The following is a 22,261-nucleotide window of genomic DNA, read 5'->3' as shown; positions in this document are numbered from 1 at the left end:
GACTGAATCACCAGCACCAGGATAGGGCGTCGGCTGTGTTATATCCAACTGATACTCCAGAGATCCAATCGTCATCCTTCCTCACCAGGTGGCATATCACTACCAATTAAACCAAGCTCACTACCTCCTGTCACCACCAGAGGGAGAACGGAAGGAGAACTCTCAACTGGTGGGGTGTACGGTGTGGAGCAGAGCCGGGTCTGTATGGGGTGTACAGAGCGGAGCCGCGTGTGTACGAGGTGTACGAAGCAGAGCCGGAGGTGTACGGAGCGGAGGTGTCATGATCCCAGTGCAGGTTTTTGAGCTGCACACCGGGGGTTAATGTATGGAGCTCTGTGCAGGTTTTGACCTGCACACTTGGGGTTAATGATTGTGGCCTCTTTCTGGTTCTGGGAGAGCTTCATAAACCCCTGGGTAGCTTCAATCCCTGCCAGTTATACTTTTGCCTTTGGCCTAGTGTGCTGACCCCCGTGTTACTGTTTGTTGCTATAGCTTGTTTATATGGTTCTGACACGGCTCTGTTTCCCGTTGTGAGTTTGCCTGTTGATTTTGTACTGCGTTATTATCTGTGTATGACTCATTGCCTGTGACCTGACTACTCTCTGCTCGCCACTCTGGTACCTTGCAGCTTTCTCTGTGTGTGACTCATTGGCTACGTCCTGACTATTCTCACTGTCTATGCCCCTTGGTAACTTTGTCTCACAGTTATTCTGCTAGGAATTGTCTAGCAGCTCCTAGCTCTGTGGAGTTTAAGCAACGCCTCTAGCAGTCACGTGCTTCAGGTCCTGCGGCTCTGAAGTACACATCTATTCGGTTGCTGCCCGCTCCACAGGTAGCTTTGAGCACTGTTCGCTTTACTCAGGACACGCGCACTGGCTCAGTGAGCAAGTTCAGTGCGGTGTCTCTGACATTATAACTGGCCTACAATTTTTTTTTTCTCTCCTCACTTCTGCAGCATGGACCCTATGTGTGCTTTATCTGAGCAGGTGAAAAGCTTGACTCTGTCACTGCAGAAGCTTAGTTTGGAACACCAAGCTCTGGCCCAGTCCCAACGGCGGGTTGAGGACTCAGTTCAGGGGGTACTTTCCGCAGGCTTCCAGCAGGTGGGGAATAGAGATGTCATTTTAGTCCCACCTGAATCCCCGGTTAAATTGCCAGATATATTTTCTGGTAACAAGGATGAGTTCAGGGCATTTAAAGAGGGCTGTAAGCTTTTTTTTTCTTTGAGACCCCGCTCCTCTGGGGATGAGAAACAGAGGGTGGGGGTGGTGATGTCCCTGCTTAGGGGGTCCCCACAAGCCTGGGCATTCTCGCTTTCCTCTTCTGCCCCGAGAGAATGTCTGTGGATGCATTTTTTGAAGCCTTAGGGCTTATTTATGATGAGCCTGATAGAGTGCGGTTGGCTGAGGACAAAGTAATGAGTGTCTGTCAGGGGGAGCACTCGGCCGAATGGTTCTGTACTGAATTCAGACGTTGGGCAGCGGAGATTTCCTGGAGTGATGCCGCCCTTCGGGGGCTGTTCCACAGAGGCCTGTGTGAACGTCTGAAGGATGCTTTGGCACTCCATCCTCCGCCTGACTCCCTGGAGGATGCCATGGTCCAAGCGGTTCGCATGGATCGCAGGCTGCGGGCTAGAGGCATTATGCAACGGGAATCGCCCTTATTCTTCAGTGGAGATGAGACCCAGACTCTTCCTATGGCTATGGAGGTGAGCGATGTCACCTGTGAGGGAAAGGAAAGAAGACGCCGCCGGGAAAAGCAGTTGTGATTCTATTGTGGGAAATCTGGACATTGGAAGAAGGACTGCCCCTCCTGTCCGTCATCCTCCAAGATGGCGGGAAACGACTAGGTCTGGGTAGTAATCGAGGAGGCTACCCAGACCTTCAGGTACAATTTTCCTCATGTGCAAAAATGGTGCTGCAGGCGGAACTGGAACTTGGTTATGGTCCTGTTCAGACTACTGCTTTTATTGACTGCGGTTCGGCTGTGAACCTGATTGATACCAAGGTTATGACTCTTAATAAGATAGGGACAGTCAGGCTTCATGATCTTGTTAAACTTGTGGCAATTGAGTCATCTCCTCTTACCCAAGACGGTATCTGTTGCAGGTCTGAACTTTTTTCTCTAAAAGTGGGTTCCACTCATGTGGAGAAACTAAGTTGTCTGGTGCTAGATAACTTTCCTGCAGGACTGGTACTGGGGATGCCTTGGCTTCAACGCCATAATCCTACCATTGATTGGGTTACAGGGGAAATCACTCAATGGGGATGCAATAATAAATGTGGTAACCGGGGACATCTTGTTAACGCTGTTAAATCCGTGTCTGTGTCGTCTGTCGATCTGGAAGGTATTCCGGAGTACCTGAAAGATTTCGAAGACGTTTTTTCCGAAAGTGAGGCTGAGGCGCTGCCACCACATAGACCCTATGATTGTGCCATTGATTTAGTACCCGGAGCCAAGTTACCTAAGGCTCGATTGTTCAATTTGTCTGGGCCTGAGCGCCAAGCCATGAAGGAGTACATAGCTGAGAGTCTCCGCAAAGGGCATATCAGGCCTTCTGTGTCACCTGTTGCAGCAGGGTTCTTCTTTGTGAAGAAAAAAGATGGTGGTTTGCGGCCGTACCTCGACTTTCGGGAACTGAACAAGATAACGGTTAGGAACTCTTACCCGCTTCCCCTCATCCCAGACTTATGTAACCAGTTAGCTGGGGCCCAATGGTTCTCCAAGTTAGATCTGTGGGGGGCCTACAATCTGATAAGGGTTCGGGAAGGGGACGAGTGGAAAACGGCATTCCTCACATCAGAAGGACTCTTTGAGAACCTGGTAATGCCATTTGGGTTAACTAATGCACCTGCTATTTTCCAAAATTTCATCAATGTTGTGTTTTCTGATCTGATAGGCTGTTTTGTTATTATTTATTTGGATGATATTTTGGTGTATTCCCCGGACAGTCAATCTCACTTGCAACATCTAAAGACAGTTCTCCAGAGACTCAGGGAGAACCAATTGTTCGCCAAATTGGAAAAATGTTCGTTTTTTGTACAGGAGTTGTCTTTTTTGGGGTTGATTGTGTCCTGTGAGGGGTTTCGTATGGATCCTAAGAAGGTGCTGGCGATCGCTGACTGGGTTCAGCCTCGAGATCTCAAGGGGCTCCAGCGCTTCTTAGGATTTGCGAACTATTACCGGAGATTCATTAAAGGTTTCTCACAAGTGGTGAAACCACTCACGGATCTTACCCAAAAGGAAGCTGATGTAAAAAATTGGTCTGTACTCGCTAAGGAATCCTTCTCGGCGATTAAGAAATGTTTTATGTCTGCCCCGGTGTTGGTGCAACCTGACCCGTCCAAACCATTCATTGTGGAGGTGGATGCTTCTGAAGTGGGGGTGGGAGCTGTGCTGTCCCAGGGTCCAGCCACCCTTACCAATCTCAAGCCCTGTGCCTTCTTCTCCAAGAAGTTCTCTTCAGCTGAGAAAAACTATGATGTAGGCAATAGAGAACTTCTTGCGGTCAAGCTGGCGTTTGAGGAATGGAGGCACTTTTTGGAAGGGGCGGCTCACCCTATCACGGTTGTCACGGATCACAAAAATTTGGCATACCTTGAATCTGCTAAGAGGCTTACTCCTAGACAGGCCCGTTGGTCACTTTTTTTTTTCACGATTTCAGTTCTCAATTACTTTTCGACCGGGGTCCAAAAATGTTAAAGCGGATGCCCTGTCCAGAAGTTTTGATCCAGTGTCTCCCCCTGAGCCGCCGTCCTCCATTCTTCCCCCAGGAGTGGTAGTGGCGGGGGTCTCAACTGAGTTGGAACAAGAAATCCTAAGGGCTCAGGCCCTAGCTCCGGCAACTAGGCCAAGCGATAAACTGTTTGTTCCAGATTCATTGCGGCCTAGACTTCTGCAGGAGTTTCATGATTCTAGGCTGAGTGCTCATCCAGGAATCACGGCCACTAGAGAGGCAGTAGCCAGGGGTTTTCGGTGGCCTTCATTAAGGTCCGATGTCAAGGAATTTGTTTCTGCTTGTGGCCGTTCCAAAAGCTCGCATAACCGACCGGCTGGGGAACTCATACCTTTACCGGTTCCTGATAGGCGATGGACTCATCTTTCCATGGATTTTATTACCGGCCTTCCACCTTCCATGGGCAATATCGTGATCTGGGTGGTGGTGGATAGGTTTTCTAAACAGGCCCATTTCATTCCCTTGGCAGCATTAACTTCAGCAGAAACGTTGTCAAGATTGTTTGTGCAGCATGTGGTCCGATTGCATGGGGTACCCCTGAATGTTGTGTCTGACAGAGGTGTGCAGTTTGTGGCCAAATTTTGGAGGGCGTTCTGTATGAAATTGGGCATCTCACTCTCCTTCTCGTCGGCATATCACCCGGAGAGTAATGGTCAGACAGAACGCACCAATCAATCCCTGGAACAAATTCTCAGGTGTCTGACCTCCGCCAGACAGGAGGATTGGTGTGATGCGTTACCGTTGGCTGAATTCGCTTTTAACAACCGGGTGAGTCAGTTCACCAACATGTCCCCATTCCTGATTAACTATGGCTTTAATCCGCATTTTGGGGAGTTTTCTCAGGTGGATTCCGGTTGTCTAGGAGCAGAGGGGTCCGTTCAACGGTTAAAAAACCTCTGGGCTGAAGTCCGGCGTAATATCTCTCGAGCCCAGGGGAGATACAAATATTTTGCGGACAAAATGAGAGCCTCGGGAGACATGTTTCAGGTGGGAGAGGTTTGGCTCTCCACGCGTAACATCAACTTAAAGGTACCATCTGTTAAGTTGGGACCAAAGTTCATTGGTCTGTAGGAGATTATGGAGATAGTCAACCCTGTGGCATATAGGTTGCGTCTCCTCGCCTCCTTAAAAATATCTCATGTGTTCCATAAGTCTCTGTTGAAACCAGCAGGATCTGTCAAAGAGAACTCTGAGACTGTTGTTCCTCCAGTGCTGGTGGAGGGTCAATTGGAGTATGAGGTCGGACATATTGTGGACTCTCGGCGGGTGCGCCGCTCTTTGCAGTACCTGGTCCACTGGAAGGGATATGGACCAGAAGAGCGCTCATGGGTCCCTGCTCGCTCGGTACATGCAGATCGGCTGGTTCAGGCGTTCCATGCCAAGTACCCGGGGAAGCCTGGAGGTCCAGAGGCCCCCCGTTGAGAGGGGGGTACTGTCATGATCCCAGTGCAGGTTTTTGAGCTGCACACCGGGGGTTAATGTCTGGAGCTATGTGCAGGTTTTGACCTGCACACTTGGGGTTAATGATTGTGGCCTCTTTCTGGTTCTGGGAGAGCTTCATAAACCCCTGGGTAGCTTCAATCCCTGCCAGTTATACTTTTGCCTTTGGCCTAGTGTGCTGACCCCCGTGTGCCTGTTTGTTGCTATAGCTTGTTTATATGGTTCTGACCCGGCTCTGTTTCCCGTTGTGAGTTTGCCTGTTGATTTTGTACTGCGTTATTATCTGTGCATGACTCATTGCCTGTGACCTGACCACTCTCTGCTCGCCCCTCTTGTACCTTGCAGCTATCTCTGTGTGTGACTCATTGGCTACATCCTGACTATAATCACTGTCTATGCCCCTTGGTAACTTTGTCTCGCAGTTACTCTGCTAGGAATTGTCTTGCAGCTCCTAGCTCTGTGGAGTTTAAGTCACGCCTCTAGCAGTCACGTGCTTCAGGTCCTGAGGCTCTGAAGTACACATCTATTCGGTTGCAGCCCGCTCCACAGGTAGCTTTGAGCACTGTTCGCTTTACTCAGGACACGCGCACTGGCTCAGTGAGCAAGTTCAGTGCGGTGTCTCTGACATGAGGTGTGTACAAGGTCTACGGAGCGGAGCAGTGTGTGTATGAGGTGTACGGAGCGGAGCCGGAGGTTTACGGAGCGAAGGTATGTACAAGGTCTACGGAGCGGAGACGTGTGTGTACGAGGTGTACGGAGCGGAGCAGAGCCGGGTGTGTACGAAGCGGAGCCGGAAGTGTACGGAGCGGAGGTGTGTACAAAGTCTATGGAGCGGAGCCGTGTGTGTACGAGGTGTATGAAGCAGAGCCGGAGTTATACGAGGTGTACGGAGCAGAGGTGTGTGCAAGGTCTACGGAGCGGAGCAGTGTGTGTATAAGGTGTACGGAGCGGAGCCGGAGGTGTATGGAGTGGAGGTATGTACAAGGTCTACGGAGCGGAACCATGTGTGTACGAGGTTTACGGAGCGGAGCCGGACGTGTGCGAGGTGTACGGAGTGGAGCAGAGCCAGGTGTGTACGAAGCGGAGCCGGAGGTGTGTACAAAGTCTACGGAGCGGAGCCGTGTGTGTACAAGGTGTATGGAATGGAGCCCTGTGTATACAAAGTGTACGGATCTGAGCCTTGCGTTTACTGAGCGGAGCAGATCCGGGTGTGTACAGAATGAAGCCGCGTGTGTGCGGGGTGTACGGAGCGGAGTGGAGCTGCTTGTGTATGGAGCGGATCCGCGTGTGTACGAGGTGTATGGAGCAAAGTCGCATGTGTTCAAGGTTTACGGAGTGGAGCCATGTGTGTACAAGGTGTACAGAGCGTGGCCACGTGTGTACAAGGCGTACGGAGCAGAGTCGCATGTGTGCGAGTTTTACGGAGCGGAGCCATGTGTGTACTGAGTGGAACCATGTGTGCGCGAGGTGTACAGAGCGGAGCCGTGTGTGTACGAGGCATACAAAGCTGGACCGTGTGTGTATGAGGCGTGCGGAGCCATGCGTGTACGAGGTGTATGTTGGGGAGCATTCATACCTCCCAACCGTCCCGTATCCAATGGGACAGTCCCGATTTTGAGAGAGAGAGACTGCCCCAGCTGGAAGCATACTTTTCCCGCGGACACAGGAGTATGCGGCGGAGCCCCGAGGAGCACTTTAAAACTCGCACGTGACGTTCTACCGAAAGTGACGTGCTGGAAGCTGACCGGAAATGAGATAATTTCGGGAGGAGATTGTGACGGAACCATGGAGGTACATCAGAGAATGCTTCAGATCACCGTGTCCACCTCCGACAGCGTGGACAGTGGGATTGCCTTGGAATCGGGGATGCTGGCCATGTGAACGGATCATGATATGTCCTGCATCGGGAGGCTCAGGTGAGTATTACATTGGGAGCGGGGCTGCTATAGTATCTTTATACAATACTAGCTGAAGAGCCCAGCGCTGCCCGGGCATAGTAACTAACTGTGGTTAGTTATAGCAAATTATAATTATCCTCCATCCCATAGTCCCCTGCCCATATACCCATCATACATATCCTCCATCCCATAGTCGAGTGCCCATATACCCATCACACGTCCTCCATCCCATAGTCCCATGCCCATACACCCATCATACATATCCTTCATCCCATAGTCCCGTGCCCATATACCCATCATATATATCCTCCATCCCATAGTCCCGTGCCCATATACCCATCATACATATTTCCATCCCAGAGTCCCGTGCCCATATACCCATCACACATCCTCCATCCCATAGTCCCATGCCCATATACCCATCATACATATTCCCCATCCCATATACCCATCATACATATTCACCATCCCATAGTTGAGTGCCCATATACCCGTCATACATATCCTCCATCACATAGTCCAGTGCCCATATACCCATCACACATCCTCCATTCCATAGTCCCATGCCCATATACCCATCATACATATTCGCCATCCCATAGTCGAGAGCCCATATACCCATCACACATCCTTCATCTCAGTCCCATGCCCATATACCCATCACACATCCTCCATCCCATAGTCCCGTGCCCATATACCCATCGTACATATCCGCCATCCCATAGTCCCGTGCCCATATACCAGTCATACATATCCTCCATCCCATAATCCAGTGCCCATATACCCGTCATACATATCCTCCATCCCATAGTCCAGTGCCCATATACCCATCACACATCCTCCATCCCATAGTCAACCATTATGACATCATAATGAGCAGCGGCGGGGCTTGCAACCTATGATGACATCAGCGTCACCATGGCAACCATTGTGACATCATAATGAGGGGTGGGGCTTGATACACACACACTGTTTCCCCAGTAGGCAAATAGGGGCATTATGACATCATAATGAGGGGCGGGGCTTGACGCGCCCACACTTTTTCCCCCAGTATGTAGATAGGGGCAAAATTGTTTGGTGAATTGGAATGCGCGGGGTTAAAATTTCGCCTCACAACATAGCTTAGGACGCTCTCGGGGTCCAGACGTGTGACTGTGCCAAATTTTGTGGCTGTAGCTGCGACAGTTCGGATGCCTATCCCAGACATACACACATACATACACACATACATACACACTTTGAGCTTTATATATTAGATTTCTTTATCTCTCTGTTTCTTTCTCTCTCTGTTCTTTCCTTCTTTCTCTCTCTAATCTTTCTTTTTTCTTTCTCTCTCTCTGTTCTTTCTTTCTTTTCCTCAGTACCAGCCACTGTGCCAAAAATGGCTGATGTATATACACTATACACTGTATATACATCAGCCTCGAGTCAGCACCTATCTATACATAAGCCTCAGCAACAGCATATACGTAAGCCTCAGCACCAGTATATACAGTTAGGTCCATATATATTTGGACAGAGACAACATTTTCCTAATTTTGGTTCTAGAGTCTAGACATTACCACAATGAATTTTAAACAAAACAATTCAGATCCAGTTGAAGTTCAAACTTTCAGCTTTCATTTGAGGGTATCCACATTAAAATTAGATGAAGGGTTTAGGAGTTTCAGCTCCTTAACATGTGCCACCCTGTTTGTAAAGGGACCAAAAGTAATTGGACAATTGACTCCAAGGCAATTTCATGAACAGGTGTGGGCAATCCCTTTGTTATGTCATTCTCAATTAAGCAGATAAAAGGCCTGGAGTTGATTTGAGGTGTGGTGCCTGCATTTGGAAGGTTTTGCTGTGAAGGAAACATTCGGTCAAAGGAGCTCTCCATGCAGGTGAAACAAGCTACCCTTAAGCTGCAAAAACAGAAAAATCCCATCCAAGAAATTGCTACAACATTAGGAGTGGCAAAATCTACAGTTTGGTACATCCTGAGAAAGAAAGAAAGCACTGGTGAACTCATCAATGTAAAAAGACGTGGGCGCCCACGGAAGACAACAGTGGTGGATGATCGCAGAATAATCTCCATGGTGAAGAGAAACCCCTTCACAACAGCCAACCAAGTGAACAACACTCTCCAGGAGGTACGCGTATCAATATCCAAATCTACCATAAATAGAAGACTGCATGAAAGTAAATACAGAGGGTTCACTGCACGGTGCAAGCCACTCATAAGCATCAAGAATCAAAAGCCTAGACTGGACGTTGCTAAAAAACATCTAAAAAAGCCAGCACAGTTCTGGAAGAACATTCTTTGGACAGATGAAACCAAGATCAACCTCTACCAGAATGATGGAAAGAGAAAAGTATGGCGAAGGCGTGGTTCAGCTCATGATCCAAACCATACCACATCATCTGTAAAACACGGCGGAGGCAGTGTGATGGCTTGGGCATGCATAGCTGCCAGTGGCACTGGGTCACTAGTGTTTATTGATGATGTGACACAGGACAGAAGCAGCCGAATGAATTCTGAGGTATTCAGAGCCATACTGTGGGCTCAGATCCAGCCAAACTGATTGGTCGTCGTTTCATACTACAGATGGACAATGACCCAAAACATAAAGCCAAAGCAACGCAGGAGTTTATTAAAGCAAAGAAGTGGAATATTCTTGAATGGCCAAGTCAGTCACCTGATCTCAACCCAATTGAGCATGCATTTCACTTGTTAAAGACTAAACTTCAGACAGAAAGGCCCACAAACAAACAGCAACTGAAAACCACCGCAGTGAAGGCCTGGCAGAGCATCAAAAAGGAGGAAACACAGCGTCTGGTGATGTCCAAGAGTTCAAGACTTCAGGCAGTCATTGCCAACAAAGGGTTTTCAACCAAGTACTAGAAATGAACATTTTAGTTACAATTATTAATTCTGTCCAATTACTTTTGGTCCCTTTAAAAACAGGGTGGCACATGTTAAGGAGCTGAAACTGCTAAACCCTTCATTCAGTTTTAAAGTGAATACCCTCAAATGAGAGCTGAAAGTCTGAACTTCAACTGCATCTGAATTGTTTTGTTTAAAATTCTTTGTGGTAAGGTCTAGAACCAAAATTAGAAAAATGTCCCTGTCCAAATATATATGGACCTAACTGTACATCAGCACCTGTATAATACACAGGTGCTGGGGCTGATGTATATACAGGTACTGGCGGGGGTGATGTATATACTGGTGCTGACTTGAGGCTGATGTATATATGGGCTGCATGCATATACATCACTGATCAGCCTCTAGTCAGCACCTATATATACACCAGAACCTGTATATACATCAGCCCCAGCACCCGTATATACACCAGCCCCAGTACCTGTATATACATCAGCCCCAGCACCCGCATATACATCTGCCCCAGCACCCGTATATACATCAGCCCCAGCACCCTTATATACATCAGCCCCAGCACTCATATATACATCATCCCCAGCACTCGTATATACATCAGCCCCAGCACTCGTATATACATCAGCCCCAGCACCCTTACATACATCAGCCACAGCACCCTTACATACATCTGCCCCAGCACTCGTATATACATCTGCCCCAGCACCCGTATATACATCAGCCCCAGCACCATTATATGTATACATCAGCCCCAGCACTCGTATATACATCTGCCCCAGCACCCGTATATACATCAGCCCCAGCACCCACATATACATCTGCCCCAGCACCCGTATATACATATGTATATACAGTAGTCTAAATGTGATATATATTCAGCAGTATGTAACATAATATAGTATAATACTGTCAATTATAATGTAGAGTTGTGTGTATATAGTGTAGAGCTGTTCATATAGTATGTTGCTGTGTATATAGTGTGGAATCCACACTAAATACACTGGCCCATCTTTACACTATACAGTATATACACAGCTCCACTCTATATTCCTTACCACGGTATATATTGTGGAGCTGTATACATTGTGTATACTCCTCCTGTCCTGTATACATGGTGTAAATATAAGTATCTGCTCTAAGTGTGTGTCTATGAAAATAAAAAGCGATCCGATGAATTGTGCAACGTGGTGGACTCTTTATTAGCCCATGTGACAAAGTTTTGGATCTATAACAGATCATTTCTCTGCTATGGAATTGAAATATCACCACATGGGCTAATAAAGAGTCCTCCACTTTTCTCTTATTTAATCATTTAATCGGTGTGCTGATTATTTTCTTTTTATAAATGCCTTTGATTTAAGGGTGTGTGTCCTAAAAGCAATTCACCCACTGCTTAATATTTGGTGGTGCTCAATTATGACACATATCAAGGCTGACATCACCACCCGGCAAAAGCGGGCAATTGCCGTCGGGGACTTGGCATGCTATGGGGCTCGTAAGTAGGGGCTCCGGTGCCAGCGCTGACACAGTGGAAAACAATGATGAGTGAGGGAGCCATCTGCTGATGCTCCCTCTCTCATCTTTCCCCCTCTGCGTCTGAGCTTTGTGATGTCTTAGTGCAGAGGGTGCAATGACATCACTACAGCGAATCATCTATGCCAAGCAGTGCAGAGGATCAGAATACATTGAGGAAACCAGAGCAGTGGGGACAGGGAGAAGTATTATATGGGGCCCATTGTACTGTATGAAGTAATATATGGGGCCCATTATACTGTATAAAGTAATATATGGGGCCCATTATACTGTTTGAAGTAATATACAGTATGAGGGCCCATTATACTGTATGGGTCATTATATGGGGTCCATAAAACTGTATGCAGTATGTATGGGGCCCATAATAGTGTATGGAGCATTATATGGGCTCATTGTACCATATGGAGGAATATGTGGGGTCCATTGTACTGTATGGAGCAATATATGGGGCCATTATACTGTATGGAGCATTATGTGTTGCCCATAATACTGCATGGAGGACTATGTGATGCCCATAATACTGTATGTAGGACTATGTTGTGCCCATGATACTATGAAGGACTATGTCGTTCCCATAACACTGTATGGAGGTCTATGAGGTGCCTATAATACTGTATGGAGGACTATGTGGCGCCCATAGTACTGTATGGAGGTCTATGAGGTGCCTGTAATACTCTATAGAGGACTATATGGTGCCCATAATACTGTAAAGAGGACTATGTGGTACCAATAACAATGTATGGAGGACTAAGTTGTGCACATAATACTGTATGGAGGGTTATCCAAATTCGGAAGTTCTCCCCTATCTTTTGGATAGGGGATGACTTTCTGTTTGTTGTGGATCTGACCGCTGGGACCCCCATGATCCTTGGAAACGTAGGTTTGAAGAGCACCATGTAAATGGAGCTGTGGTCTAATCATACGCACAGTGACACCATTAACATGTGGCTCTTTAAATAACTCCTTTAATAGAGTGATGAGGGGACGACAAAGTATAGCAAAAATTCACTGATCGGGGCTGGTGAGTGTTATAATTTGTGGGCTGGTGGGGTTTGTGTGGCAGGGCTGCTTTTTTGTCCCAGTCCGGCCCTGGTTTCCGGAGTGTAATGTAAACGCAAATATATGTTTAAGTCCCTGCAGAAGTCAAAAATTTGAAAAACCAATGAAAAATATTTGAAAAATGTATGTAAATAATTTCAAATCAATCTACTTTTTCCCAGAATGTTATCAGATCTAAAATATAAAAAAATTAGCGTACTTTGCATGGTTGCATTCATAATTGTCCAAACTAATGAAATATTATATTTATCCATAATGGTGAACTGCAAAACAAACGAAAAAAATGAAATAGCAGAATTGTCGTTTTTTGGTCACTTCGACCAGAAAGGCATATGGATCCCAAGATGGTAAAGACAAAACTACAGTTGGTAACAGAAAAACCCCAAGCCCTCACATAATTCTATCAACCCAAGACTAAACATTTTAGAGCTCTTGGAAGACAAGAAGGAAAAATAGAATTGAAGAGAGGCCCAATGGGAATCTGTCACCCAAGGGCATGAGTGGGGTGTGCACCAGTCACCCACACAGTATGAGGACGCCACTGCTTCCCACTCAATATAATGGCCCTCACATCCCCCCTTTCATTATCATGGTCCCCACATCACTTCACACTTTATGAAGGCCCCACACAGCACCTCACACAGTATAGTGGTTGGCATATCCCCTCACGTAGTAGACTAGGCCATTATTTTAAAGTAGGATGCTGGTGAGGTCTTCATGCTGAGTGGGCCATTATACTGAGTGGGGAGACGTGAGAGCCATTTTACTGTGTGAGTGCTATCAAAATGTGTTAGTGGCTGTGGGGAACCATCACACTGTGTGATGGGCTATGGGGGCCACTATAATGGGTGAGGTGCTGGGTGAGGTGCTGTGTGAGGCCACCATAAAGAGTGAGGGGTTGTTTGGGCCATGATACTGAATGAGTGGAAGAGGGGCCCTCATTTTGAGTGGAGGGCTGTGGGGGGGGGCTTCATTCTGTGAGTGGGCGCTGATACTAATTAAGCGGCTGTGGGGCCATCATACTGAATGGGCTGTGGGGGTCTTCACTTTGAGAGTGGGCTGTTGGTTTCACCATACTAAACGAGGGTTGTTATACTGCGTGGAGATCATCATAATGACAGGACATCATGCTGTGTGGAGGCCATGATACTGTTTATGTATGGAGGAGGCGACCATAACTATATCATACTATGGGGGAACACTATAGGGGCGTCATGCTATGGCGGTATTATATTTTGTTGGTAGCACTGCGGGGACATCACAATGTAAGTGTGAAGTGACTCTGTTGGAGTGATTCACTGTGGGAATATCAAAATCCGTGTGTGTGGGGGTAGGGGCATTACTATAAACATGTTTTATAATGGCCATAAAAGGGCATCGCTGATGAGGACAATAAGGGGCTTCAATTGGAAAATAATTGCTTCTTATGTGTCATAATACATGTCCTTCTCCTGGCTGATGAAGGTTGGGACATTGCTGAATATGTATATGTATGTGTGTGTGTTGTGTATAAATATATATTATGTGTATATTTTTATGTAGGGTGTGAGGGAGTGGGGGCAAGTAGAATGGCTGCCTAGAATCCTATGATGACACAGTTCCCAGAACACCGCCCCCTATCAGTGGAAATGAAAGAAAATCCAATAATGCCACCAAATGTTTGAAGATTTTATCCTCAGCATTAGAATATATGGTTAGATGTATCTTTCTATACAGAATGAGAAGATAAAGGAAACTGTAAGAAAAAGATTAAATGTGATATAATGTCATAAGATGAGAATTGGAACAAGGAAAAGCTCAGCCAAACCTCTGTAACCACGGCTGTAATCTTTTACCTGGAAAACTGCCGGGATTTTACTGTGTTTCATTCATGCCTATGTGTGCCGCCATCATTATTAGCTGCTTTATAAGGGGCAGACAATGAGAGAAAAAGTATCGGTTATTGCGCTGCATTGTGACATCATCACTTTCCTTATATGGAAGCTGGCAGTGATGTCACACAGGTGAGTGATGTCACAATAGAGCGGAACCTATAAACACTCCGTCCCATCTCACTGGCTCAGACTTGGTATTTGTTCGTCTCCTGACTGCACTTACCTAGATCTTCTCCTTGTGGATTAGTGATTTTACTTGCGAATTACTTGTGAATTAGCGGATTACGTCTGTATTAGTGGATTACTTCTGGAATTTCCTGAAGATCATTGACTGAGGACTTCTCCATCTGGAGGTAAATCTATTGTGTGCTTTTATTTATGAAATTAGAAGTTTTTGTCTCATTAGATTTCGTGTATTCATGAAATTTTTCTCTTATGGAAAAACATAACAATCGCATGAAGGATTGTTCGGGAAAATTAGGAAAAAATTCCCAATGCACTAAAACTGAAAAAAAACAAACCTGAAATGTTGCCATTGTGTTTTGGGTTTTAGTTTACAGTGTTAATTATTCAGTAAAAATGACCTGGTAATAGTGGAGTACTGGCAATCATGCCTGGTCATGCCAATACTATGGGGCCTGATGGGTGAGGGGGCCCGGAGAATGTAGAATTAAATAGTGGGGACATTTCTGTAAGCACCATATAGTAGAACTGCTATAAAATGGGCGAGAAAACTAAGGGGCCTTCAACAGGAAAACAACTACTGTTCACTTGTTATAATACATGCCCTTCCCCTCGTTTTTGAAGGTTGGGGCTCCATCAAAATTATATATATATATCTGTCTGTGTACATACACATATAATATATATAGACACACACACGTATAAATATGCGTATATACATATAATTTTTTTCTAGGGGGTGAAAGAGTGGGGTCAATAAGAACTTTTGCTATGAGGCCCCAATATGCCATCACTTCTATCATGGAAATGTTATCATCCATCTAATAGACTGTATGAGGAGATGAGGTCCTGGTGATGGTCGGCCTGGAATCAGATGATGACACAATTCCCAGAACTCTGCCCCCATCAGTGAAAATGTGAGAAAATCCAATGACAGCACCAAATGTTTGAAGACTTTATCCTGAACATTAGATTATATAGTTAGATGTATCGTTATAGAGAAAATGAGAAGATAGAGAAAACTGTCAGAAAAAGATTAAATTTGATATAATGTTATATGATGTGAATTAGAAATAGGAAAAGCTCAGCCAAACCTCTGTAACCACCGGCTGTAATCTGTTACCTGGAAAACTGCCAGGATTTTATTTCATTCATCCCTATTTGTACCACCATCATTATCAGCTGCTTTATAAGGGGCAGACAATGAGAGAAAAAGTATTGGTTATTACTCTGCATTGTGACATCATCACTTACCTTATATGGAAGCTGGTAGTGATGTCACACAGGTGAGTGATGATCTCACAATAGAGCGGAACCTGTAAACACTCCGTCCCATCTCACTGGCTCAGACTTGGTATTTGTTCGTCTCCTGACTGCACTTACCTAGATCTTCTCCTTGTGGATTAGTGATTTACTTGCATATTACTAGTGGATTAGCTAATTACATCTGGATTATTGGATTAATTCTGGATTAGCGTAATATTTCTGGATTTTTCTGGAGATTTTTCTGGAGATCACTGACTGAGGACTTCTCCATCTGGAGGTAAATTTATTGTGGCTGTTATTTATGAAACTAGAAGTTTTCCTCCTGATTATTTTTCTTGTACCTTGGTGTATGGGAAGCGGCCATTGCCCCTAGAGATGAGTAACTCGTACGGCAAAATCATGGCACAATACAACAGAGAAACCGTTTTCATGAATTTTGGTTTTTATTTGCAAATCAGGAAACAAATCCAGTCCTCAGTGATAAAAGTAGGAATCGCCGACAGAAAACCAGGGAGCAAATCTCCATGTCCAGCTATTTACAGGGGGATGAGGGGATATTTGTTTTAGAGATAAATACTAGTAATAATAATGGCAGCCAGCTCTCTACCTGTATGGGGCATAGCGAGCTGCACCATGGATTATGGCACCATGTAACATGGCTCCAATGTTTTCTCATCCCCTTCAGATCTCCCTCCTGACTCTGTCTGGTCCAGGACCACAGAGGGGACGTCAGTCACCACCTACATAAGCTGAGAAGAGAACTTCAGCGTGTACAGGACTCAGCAGAGCCGGACATCTTTAGAGTGAGTATAATGGCGGAGGTGCCGGTTTGTGGTGACCGGGTATACCATCGCTGTACACAGCGTCAGACTGGAGCACCTTGGGCTCACCAGAGAAAATTATTCTTGGGGCCCACTTGTATAGCTACATAGAAATAAATGCAAGACCAACAATTGTGTGGTAAAACACACTTGTGTTATGGTATAACATAAGGTAGTTCTTGTCTTAATGATATAGCAGGAGTTGGGGTAGCCCCCCTCATGGAATATAATGCAGACCCCCTCATAGAATATAATGCAACCCCTCTCACAGAATATAATGTAGCCCTCCTCAGAGTAAAATGTAGCCCCATCACAGGGTATAATGCAGCCCCCATAGTATATAATGTAGCCCCATCACAGGGTATAATGCAGCCCCCCATAGTATATAATGTAGATTCCTCACAGTATAATGAAGCCCCATCATAGGGTATAATGCAGCCCCCCATAGAATATAATGTAGATTCCTCACAGTATAATGAAGCCCCCTCATAGGGTATAATGCAGCCCGCCATAGAATATAATGCAGCCCGCCATAGAATATAATGCAGCCCGCCATAGAATATAATGTAGCCCCTTCATAGGGTATAATGCAGTCCTACATAGAATATAATGTAGTTTCCACATGGGGTATAATCCAGTCCTACAGTTCTATGGCCACCAGTACCCACTCGTTCCCCTGCTGCTCAAGGATTTGCTCCGTTCTCAGTAGCTACACTGCTGTCTGCCCGACACACAACATGTTGCGCGATGAAGTGATCTCATTGTGCACCGGCTGTGTCAGAGGCAAAGGGAAATGATGGGGGAGGGAGAATCATCTGACGCGCTGTACTCCATTATTGTTTTCAACTGTATCGGCATCTATGATTCTCCATTATTGTTCTCAACTGTATCGGCATCCATGGGCACTGGGGAGACCACCCTGTAGGGGAAGGGGCTGTAAGCCCTGAAACATTTTAGTATTTATTACCCATTATAAATCAGTTTCAAATATTTCTGAAATTTGAGTGAAAGAAGAACAACATCTGTAATGTGAAATATTATATTATTTGCATTCATATTGTAGAAATAATAATTATCTTTTAATTATAATAAGTATTAATTTCATTGAGAATTTCATGACATTTCCTCAAACATCATATTCCATTTTTGGCAGATTTGCTCTTCTGATTATATGATGAAGCCTTCCAGCATGGCATCCAGCGATCAGGATAAAGGCCTGTTGGCCGTGTTGGACCTGCTCGTTGTCCCACTCCTGGAGGACACTATTCCAGGCATTATCAAATCATATGAGCCTGAAAAAATGAAGACCTTCACCCGCATGCTAATAAATCATCTGCATGATCTGGATGGACAGGATTTGGGGAATGCCCTCCTGTTCTTGTCGACCATAACATCTGCCAGAGCAGACGCTGACAACTTTCTGTCTAATGAGCTCATTGATAAGACCTATCAACACATGCTGAAAGCAGAAAGTGAGAAACATCAGGGAATAACTGGTGCAGCTATGACGCTCCTGGCCAATATTGCTGTATACCGCTCCCAAGACGTCATGGAGCGCTTGGAAAGCGATGAGGAGCATCCACAGAGCAGCGCGCTGAAGACATTGGATCTCATTTCCACCAAAACCATCACAGGTTGGAAAGAGAGAAGTGCAGCGCAGAATATACTGACAGTGGATGACTTGATTACCCCTACACAACATCAAGCTGGACCACCTGACGGATTTGATTTTTATTATCATCTCCTGCACCCTAGCTATGGGTTCATAAATCACCTGGATGACGCTGATGTCCTCCATGACACAGACACAGCCCAGGCTGGGATGTGTCGTTACATTACATGTGTCTTAACTGATGAGGAAAGAAGAAAGATCATCCATTACCTGCTTATAGCAATGAGATCTGCTGTCAGAAAGAGCAGACTCATCAGTGTCATGATCTTCTCGGAGCTGTTACTCCATCATCCTGAGCTCCTGGAGGAGAAAATGGCAAAAGATTTAATCTTATTAACGGCTTCAAAGATATACAGTTCGGACGAACTTGAGAACTGTGTTGCTTTAGAAGCTATGGGAAATGCCTGTAAAGGTGCACCAAGACAGGTGCATCAACTGAAAGACCTCATCTATCGCTGCCTTTACAGTAAACTAGTGGGTCGTCAGAAGCTAAAAGTGGTCATTGAATCCCTAAAAGCAATGTCAAAGTTTGTTACCCTGCTGAAAAGAACAAAACTTGGCAGTAAATTTGAGAGAATTGTCCAGCGTTGTACTGACTACCTAAACCACCCAAACCCGCTGGTTCGGACATACTCCACTTCACTATTTGCAGACCTCGCCAAGAACTGCAACAGGGACAAGAGAGGCTTCAGCCGCCACGTCAGGACATTCCTACCTGAGTTACTGATAAAGTTACACAGTGAAAACCAGCCGGATAAGGCATCCGGTATTGCAGCCTTGCTGCATTGTCTTCCTTACATCGGATGTAAGAACGTTCAAGAGCTGTTATTTGCTGATGGCGAAAAAGCCTACAAAATATATGAACAGCTCGGGAAAAAGGAACCTGCCCTTCTTGTGAGGATGATGATCCACAGCATTGAATATATTAAGCCGTATATGGCAGACGAGGTAGACGCTGTCATGAAACACCTCACTATGATAAGAGACGCGTTACCCTATGAAGAACTCTATCCGTCAGCATTATCTGACGTGTTTATAGGGTTGAGGAGACTCAATTCTAAGATATATAATCCAGTGGTGCATGAGGCAAGTATCCGCGCCATTGACATCCTGGGCACCAAGTGGAAGAGCATCAGAACTGTTAAAGCAGTGAAAGTTGGAACAGAGAGTTTCCTGATCTATGAAAAAGTGAAGAGAGTGGAAGTAATATTTTACGAGACTTCAGTGTGAAACATCCATCCCCAGATGTTACACTAAGGGTCAATGAATGAGACATCCGGAATACACTTAGACAAAACTCTTGACTATTGAAGACGATCTCAAGAACAATCCCCACATACCCCAATTTTCTTAAGAAAAACTTAAAATAAAGAAAATAAAAAGAAAACTTACGGTGTTTCTCTGCTTATTGTAACTGGATGAAATGTTTCTGGACTGTTCCCATATGTATTTTGATCATAATCTTCTATATATAGTTACTAGCTGAAGAGCCCAGCGCTGCCCGGGCATAGTAACTAACTGTGGTTAGTTATAACAAATTATAATTATCCTCCATCCCATAGTCCCGTGCCCATGTACCCATCATACATATCCTCCATCCCATAGTCGAGTACCCATATACCCATCACTAGAGTTGAGCGAAACGGGTCGAAAAATTTCAAAAGTCGCTGACTTTTGGCAAAGTCGGGTTTCATGAAACGAAACCCGACCCTAGGATGAGGTCGGCCACGAGGTCGGCGACTTAAGCGCCAAAGTCGCATTTCAAAAGTTTGTTTTGCGCTCTTTTTCAGCCAATCAGGATCCACGGACACTGTGGGCAACGTGATGACATAGGCAGGGGTCACCACCATCTTTCAGAAGGGCATGCAAGTGATTGGCTTGCTTTGGTGGGCGTCACAGGGGGTATAAAAGGGCGTGCACGCCGACCGCCATGTTACCCATGCTGATCTCAGAATAGGGAGAGCTGCTGCTGCTGCTGATTCTGTAGGGAGAGCGTTAGGCAGGGAAGAAGACACCAAAAACTGCTTCTGCTGCTAACGATTTAGCCTGTACAACACACCAGACACTGTGTGTGCAGTGCAAGCGGAGGCTATATTTTGCTGGATCAGCGGTGTTGGTTGTTAGGCTGCCTTCTAAGGCTTCCTGACGGCTGCATTGCTGCATTACCCACTGCTCTGCAAACTGCTTTTTTAAAAGCAATCCCAATTTTTTTTTTTTGTCCTGGTGAGGTACTGAGCGTGCATTTTTTCACACCATACAGCGGTGCACACTCCTCGCACAGTACCATGTAACGGCTGTTATCACAGCCACAGTGAAGCTATCTGTGTGTCACTCTGTAAGAATAAGTCGAGGACATGTTCCGTTCTTACAGACCTGCACCTTCTAGTTTTGTCTAGTTTTCAAACAGTTAAATATATTTGCTGTTTGATCACATTCAAAACTATAGAGAGACAGCGTGTGTCAGTCCGTATACTTAAAAAACACGGAGCTTGACAATTTTACGTACACCGGACAGCTGTGTACGTGCACGCTCCTCTCTCAGTACCGTGTAACGGCTGTTATCATGGCCACAGTGAAGCTATCTGTGTGTCGCTCTGTAAGGATAAGTCGAGGACATGTTCCGTTCTTACAGACCTGCACCTTCTAGTTTTGTCTAGTTTTCAAACAGTTAAATATATTTGCTGTTTGATCACATTCAAAACTATAGAGAGACAGCGTGTGTCAGTCCGTATACTTAAAAAACATGGAGCTTGAAAATTTTACGTACACCAGACAGCCGTGTACGTGCACGCTCCTCTCTCAGTACCGTGTAACGGCTGTTATCACGGCCACAGTGAAGCTATCTGTGTGTCACTCTGTAAGAATAAGTCGAGGACATGTTCCGTTCTTACAGACCTACACTCTAGGGAGATTCCTATTCTGCCCAATTCTATATACACCTTGTAGTTTGTCATACACTAGCCAATTTCTGCCTGTGACATAGCGCTGTGATATTCAGTGGGCCTCACACAATCCAAAAGTGTCCAGTGTCCACAAGTGTGTGCAGAAATTCAAAATCTCCGTTATTCTCTAGTGACATTTTTCACACCTGCGACATCGAGCCTGTCACATAGCGCTGTGATATTCAGTGGGCCTCACACAATCCAAAAGTGTCCGTGTGTGCAGAAATTCAAAATCTCCGTTATCCTCTAGTGACATTTTTCACACCTGCGACATCGAGCCTGTCACATAGCGCAGTGATATTCAGTGGGCCTCACACAATCCAAAAGTGTCCAGTGTCCACAAGTGTGTGCAGAAATTCAAAATCTCCGTTATCCTCTAGTGACATTTTTCACACCTGCGACATCGAGCCTGTCACATAGCGCTGTGATATTCAGTGGGCCTCACACAATCCAAAAGTGTCCAGTGTCCACAAGTGTGTACAGAAATTCAAAATCTCCCCTGTCCTATAGACACCTTGTACCTTGTTTTACATTACTATATAGTTTGTTGGATTTTGTCTACATTTCTACCAAAAATGAGGAAGGCTGGTGGAAGAGGCCGTGGAATTGGGCGGGGGTTGGCAGCTGGTAATGATGGTGTTGGTGGTGGATCTGATGGTAGTGGCAAAAGCAAAATAGGACCGAATGCAGGAGATGTTGAGCCTGCGTCATCGTCTGGCTCCACAAGGCCTCGAAGGCTTAGTTTTCTAGGAGTTGGCAAACCGCTTTTAAAGCCAGAGCTTCAGGAAAAAGTTTTGTCTTACATTGCTGACTCAGCCTCCAGCTCTATCGCCTCCTCTTCTGAAGTTGTAAAAAATAAAAGCACTGAGTCGTCATTGGAGGCTCATGTTCATGAACCACACCTTTCCTTGTGTCCTTCACCCCAACCAAGATTGAAGGATGATGCAGGCCACACT

This window comes from Dendrobates tinctorius, unplaced genomic scaffold, assembly GCF_039654945.1.
Source record: "Dendrobates tinctorius isolate UK_male_01 unplaced genomic scaffold, ASM3965494v1 ptg000256l, whole genome shotgun sequence".
NCBI classification, from domain to species: domain Eukaryota; kingdom Metazoa; phylum Chordata; class Amphibia; order Anura; family Dendrobatidae; genus Dendrobates; species Dendrobates tinctorius.
This window is presented reverse-complemented; position numbering follows the sequence as displayed.